At 44.6% G+C, this 6,040-nt stretch overlaps 1 pseudogene; it reads right to left on the bottom strand.

Moving 5' to 3' along the window:
- Window positions 1-303: 303 nt before the first annotated feature.
- On the bottom strand, window positions 304-1,281 carry LOC105732993 (selenide, water dikinase 2-like; annotated as a pseudogene).
- Between the last annotated feature and the right edge of the window lie 4,759 nt (window positions 1,282-6,040).

Genomic DNA, 6,040 nt, shown 5'->3' with positions numbered 1-6,040 from the left:
CCAATGCAAAGAAAAATCCCTCAAACTGGAATAGCCTCATCTTACTTTGGAAAGAGGAAACAAGTTTTTCTGCTCCTCTTCTACCCGTGTCTTCAAATGTCCCCACAAAGTTCAGAATGCTACTTCTGGCCTTGGAATGCACACACAGGCAGCTTTTGATGGGCTAATTTAGATCACCTAGAAAGGCCAATTGCAACCACTATGCAGGTAGTCTTCTTTGGAAATTTCTTAAATCAACTTTTGAGAATTGTCCATGATTGTTTACAAAGGCCCTAAGCTCTAAACAACTTCTGCCATTTCATTTCATGAGCTAGGCTCTGAGGAACTATTGGAATGTGCAGGAGAAGAGCAGTGGCAGTGGCCCCATGAGGTAGGACCTCGATAACTCCAGGCTTGTCAATGACCCAGGCTGTCTGGTTTCCCTTTTCCACAATGCCAGCGATCCATCCTTGGTGACCCTCTCTGTACTTGGAAGATCTGATTTCAGAACAAAAGTGATCCACCTATTCTCTTGGAAGACAAATCAGTAATCCTCCTGAGGTTTCAGCTGAGGTTCCTTGAAGAAGCCTAAACTGCCCTCTGGCCTTGCTGATGGCAGCCATCTTGGCAATGACTGGCAGATTATGAGTGACAAAGGACACATTGTTTCTTTGTTGCTTCTCAAGGTTCTGAGAGTGTCCTAGAATACCAAAGCCTGTGATATCTGTGGCCGCATGGGCACTGAATTTGTGCATTAATCCAGCAGCAGTTCTGTTGAGGGTAGCCATATTAAACATGGCTTCCTGATAGGCCAGCTCCATGTCTTCTCGGGAGACCACCATCTTCACCTGCTTCCATCTTTCAGAACTATCCAGCCATTGGTGTGCATTGACAGCAATTTGGGTTCCTGAGGATTTAACACCAGCACATCCCCAACAGTGGCGTTATTAGGCATTAAGTTGCCACAGTGGTAACCCCATCGATAAGCCAAGAGGTGACCACCGTTTGTCCACCTGTCACTGCAGTTCCTCCCTCCTCAGTAGCTGTCCCGAAAGCCTTTGATCATGAGTGGCATTATCTTTTTCCGTTCCTCCTCACTCATACCCTGGCTGAGTAACATCAACATGTTGTCACCTCAGTAATGACCATGGCCCAGAGGTCACTTAGCACATTGGCACAAGCTGTGCACCCCATCATGTAGGAATCCTCCACCAAGGGGTAGAAGTCATCTGTGGTCTGCACCAGTGACAGGCCCTCATGCCTCAGGGGAACGATGCAAGAGTCCATCCCAATGCCCTGAGCTGAAGGGCTGGGCCAGGGTCCGCCCCCTCCGGTAGGGGGACTTCCTGGGCAGCTTGTCCCCGCTGGGTGTAGGCCGTGTCAGTCCCGCCAGGAGTTTGGGCAGTGCCTCCTGCAGGTCCTTGCAGCCTCAGTCCTTCCTGCCAGAGACGCAGTCAGTCGCCAGCTCAGGCTGAGGCCCCACGCCTGGGGCTGGAAGGACTGGTAGCTGGAGAAGGCCTGGCCCAGAGACAACGCAGCGCGGCCGAGAAGACTTCCGCCACTGTCGTGGCCACCGTAGCGTCCCACATTGGCGGCTTCCGGCGTCCCAGGGGCTTCCGTCATTGCACCTGCCTGGCAGGCCTGAGGAGAGGGGAGAAGAGGACAGGGCCCTTTTAGTTTCCACTCAAGTTAATATGAAGTGACAGTCAAATATCTCCCGCAGAGATTCTCCAGACACCACTCTGGACACCTTACTCGCCCACATCATGCCTCCCTGGCCTTCCTCCAAAATGGGAGCAGTTTTTAATATGCTTGCATGGTACGAAGAAAAGAGCCAGTATTTGAAGAGATTGGATCTATAGAAAAGGGGAGATAAGTGTTGGAGACAACGTTTGGGAATCCCAGAAATTGATGTTGAGTATTTTGAGATAGGAAGTCAGAGAAGCAGCCTAGGAATTTTGTCCCAGCCTCCGTCCCCGCCTGTTTATCAGGCAAAGCAGGGATGACAGGATACCTCTGTTCTGACATGTCTGCTTCTGATACTTCACCCACTGCCTCCTCCAAGATTCTCTGTATTTTTATTTACTGTGTGACTAATATCTTCAGGCACTGAGGAATATTTCACATCATCTGACCTTTGAAGGCTAGGCAGGCCCACTGCAGGCTAACAGTTCACCTAGCCCATGTCCCAGGGCTATTCGGAGCGTGTGTGTAACTCCTGTCTATTCAGGTACCCGGGAGCAGGGATTGAATTTCGTGCTGGTGACCATGTGGGCTCCGATGCCTGAGCCAGGGAGGCCAGGAAGGGCAGTGTTCCCAGGCCAGGGGCAAATGAGAAGGGGATGTTTGGAGCTTTTTCCGAACAAAGTAGGTAGGAGACACTTGTCCAGCAACTTCAACAAAAACAATATTCCACATTCTAGGGTGATTCAAATGTCAAATACAGACAAAATTTTAATGGAGGGGGAAAAAAAAGACGTTTGTCTGGCAGGAAAAAAAAAAAGAGGCTTCCGGTTATGACAGTCACCAATGGTAATGTTTATTTTGTTTTTCCTTTGGTCGAGCTGGTCTGCAAAGACCTGGCGCACCCAGACCAGAGACGGTTGCAAAACAAGTGTCTGTACAAGGGAGCTACAAGGAGCCTCAAAGATTTTTAACTTTCATTAACCCCAGTTCGGATTTTCTTTTTCTTAAAAACATGGTGCTAAATCTTTGTGGTCAGAGCCTTAGGCTGACAGCCTTTAATAAAGAAGTCCAAACTCTGGAATACCAAAAATAAACAGAACTACACACCAAATCACATTCTCCTTTGAAAGTTGCTTTTGAAGGCCCAAGGGAGTACTATTAACATGACGGGAAAAGCTCAGCAATTAATTGCCTTTCTAAGGGCTTTTAGAATGTCTCCCAGAATTGACAGGGAAAGAAAATTAATGCCATATCAAGACGTTAATTCACATCACCGATTAGTTTACTCGAGGTCTTCTCTGATAGGAACTTCTGTTTACTACTAGCTTTGATGAAATGTGAGAATTGAAAAAAGAGTTTCTATCCCTAGCACCAATTTATGCACTGTGTAAATTCAACTGATATTGATCCTTTCTTTCCTATTCCACTTCAGGGAAAGTAAAGTCAAGTTTGGGGACTATTCGTGGTAAATATACACATGCACACACATCCCTGTGTATATATGTATCATACAGAAGGAATGTACCTTACCTCTTCTCTTTATCCTTCTCACTTAGGAGGAAAAGGGCTAGGCACTAAACCGGTATGTCTGTGGGTACCAGATTGTTTCATACAGAAGAGCATCTTTTTCTGCCAGTGCTCATGAGGCTGCACCATTGTTGGTTTTATTTTCTGGAAGTAGATCCACCAGATATTAAAGTGTTGTAATATAAATGTAATGAGTCATGACTAGCACTTTGGATACAGATAGAATAGGATAGGGTGGGATGAGATGGGATGACATAAGATGGGAGAGGATAGAATGAGGAGAGGAGGGGTGGGGAGGGGAGGGGATGGGGGACGGGAGGAGAGGGAAGAGGAGGAGAGGGGAGGAAGGGAGAGGAGGAGAGGATGGATTGCATAGGAGAGGATGGATAAGATAGGGTAGGATGGGATGGATTGAATCGGATAGGATAAGAAATACCAGAGCAAACCACAGGTAAGCAGGAGAGACCTGGTCTATGAAACTTTTATTTAAGTTTGACGTGCAAGCATGTGTGCACACACACAACTGCAGTTGTGTTCTAAATCAAAATGTAAAATGAATCTTTCATAATCAAAAAGGTTGATTCTAATTTGATAGTAGAAATTAGGGCTGGGCATAGCGGCTCATGTCTATAATCCCAGCACTTTGGGAGGCCGAGGCAGGCAGATCACAAGGTCAGGAGTTCAAGACCAACCTGGCCAACGTGGTGAAATTCTGTCTCTACTAAAATACAAAAGTTAGCAGGGTGTGGTGGCACATGCCTGTAACCCCAGCTACCTGGGAGGCTGAGGCAAGAGAATTGCTTGAATCCAGGAGGCAGAGGTTGCAGTGAGCCAAGATTGTGCCACTGTACTCCAGCCTGGGTGACAGGGTGAGACTCTGCCTCAAAAAAAAGAAAAGGAATGAAAAGAAATGAGGTTGATAATAGAAAAGAGACTTCTCCACCTAATCCCCAGTGATTGCCAGTTTTTCACCCATAAATAAAGAGCTGCTCACATTGGCTGAGCATGTCAACAAAATACTAATTGTGTAGTTTTCAGAGTGAGGATGAGCCCATCCATGCTGAGCAGGGGCTTCTCTTGCTGTGAATCTGTGCAGTGTGCCATTGCTGGGACACTGTGTAGCTAATAGGGTTTGGATGTCTGTCCCCTCCAAATCTCATGTTGAAATGTGAGAAGAAGCCTGGTGAGAGATGTTTGGGTCATGAGGGTGAATGAATGGCTTGGTGCCCTCCCCATGGTAATGAGTGAATTCTCACTCCGTTAGTTCATGCAAGAACTGGTTGCTTAAAAAAGCCTGGCATCTCTCATCATGTGACATACCTGCTCCCCTTTCACCTTCTACCTTGATTGTAAACTTCCTAAGGCCCTCACCAGAAGCAGACGCCAGCATTAGGCTTCTTATAAAGCCTGCAGAACCGTGAACCAAAATAAACCTCTTTTCTTTATGAATTATCCAGCCTCAGGTATTCCTGTATAACAAAGCAAAACACACTAGCACTGGAGCCAAATGCTCTAGAGTTGGAGGGAGGTGAAAGCAGACAAATCATGGGACTTACTTATTTTCAAGTTTTCCCAAAAACAATGTGTCTAGGCCTGCCATACCTCGTTCAACTCACACAGGCCAACACCTAAACACCCAGCCTTGGTCCAGCCTCTGAAGACCACCCATGGACAAACTAATGAGCCCTACAGTTTGCATTTTCAATTTCAAATGATGTTTTAAGAAAACACTTAAGTATTACTTTCCAAGAAATTGGTTTCAAGAGGTTCAAGCACAGACACTTCCGTTCATGTTTTCATCCTCAATCAAGATGAAAGAAGCTAGTTTAAAAATTTTCCTTTCCATGAAGCAGATCCCAAACCCTGAGTTTTACCACCACAAGTTTAAAGGTTGCTGTGGTTGACCAGCATGATGCCCTTGCTGCTCCTTATGGGTCCTGCTCTGGTCAGCTCACTGGATATGCACTGTGAATACCTGGACTCACTTGACATTTGCACAAAATATGGACAATGCTGCTTTTTATTCAGGCAATAATATTGCAAAGTTGCTTTGTGCTTCTTAGAACTCAAGATAATTTTATTATGAAAATAAAGATCAAAATATTTTAACTTCCCTTTTCCCTTTCCTCTTCATGTACAATGATAGAGTTTGGAGACATAAAAACAAGCCAAGGGTTTTACAAGGAATATCTGTCATAGTCAGGGGATATCAAAGCATCTTACTGGGTGCTTAATGTATTCATACCAACAGAACTTGTATTTTAAAGTTACATTTGATAAAATGGAGCTTACACACCAGAAGAGACATTCAAAATGGCTTTTGATGGAAGAAGAAGAATTTATCTAATCCAAACTACATTTAACAAATAAATTAGATAAAAATGTTTTCTTTTTCATATTTCACTTTTGCTGAGTCAAAAGTGACCAAGGAATAATATCTAAGCTTAATTTCAAATTTATTTCCTTCCTTATTGACTGTGTATTACATTCATTCTCATTGCATTCATTTTGTACATTCTAGTGTATACTTATAAAATAACTAAACAAACTAAAGAAGTTACATTGAGTCATATTTAAAATTATTTCAGCTATAAAAAAATATGAAGCAACAATGAAACTTTATATAAAATAAATATTGAGGCCAGACACAGTGGCTCATGCCTGTGATCCCAGCACTTTAGGAAGCCAAGGTGGGAGGATCGCTTGAGGCTGAGTTCAAGACCAGCCTAGGAAACATAGTGAGACCCCCATCTCTACAAAGAAACAACAACAAAAAATTAGCCGGGAGTGGTGGCACACACCTGCAGTCCTAGCTACTTGGGAGGCCAAGACAAGAGAATCACTTTAG

The sequence above is a fragment of the Aotus nancymaae genome, unplaced genomic scaffold, assembly GCF_030222135.1.
Source record: "Aotus nancymaae isolate 86718 unplaced genomic scaffold, 86718_ANA_hifiasm-v0.15.2.pri h1tg000014l, whole genome shotgun sequence".
Classification (NCBI taxonomy): domain Eukaryota; kingdom Metazoa; phylum Chordata; class Mammalia; order Primates; family Aotidae; genus Aotus; species Aotus nancymaae.
This window is presented reverse-complemented; position numbering and strand designations above follow the sequence as displayed.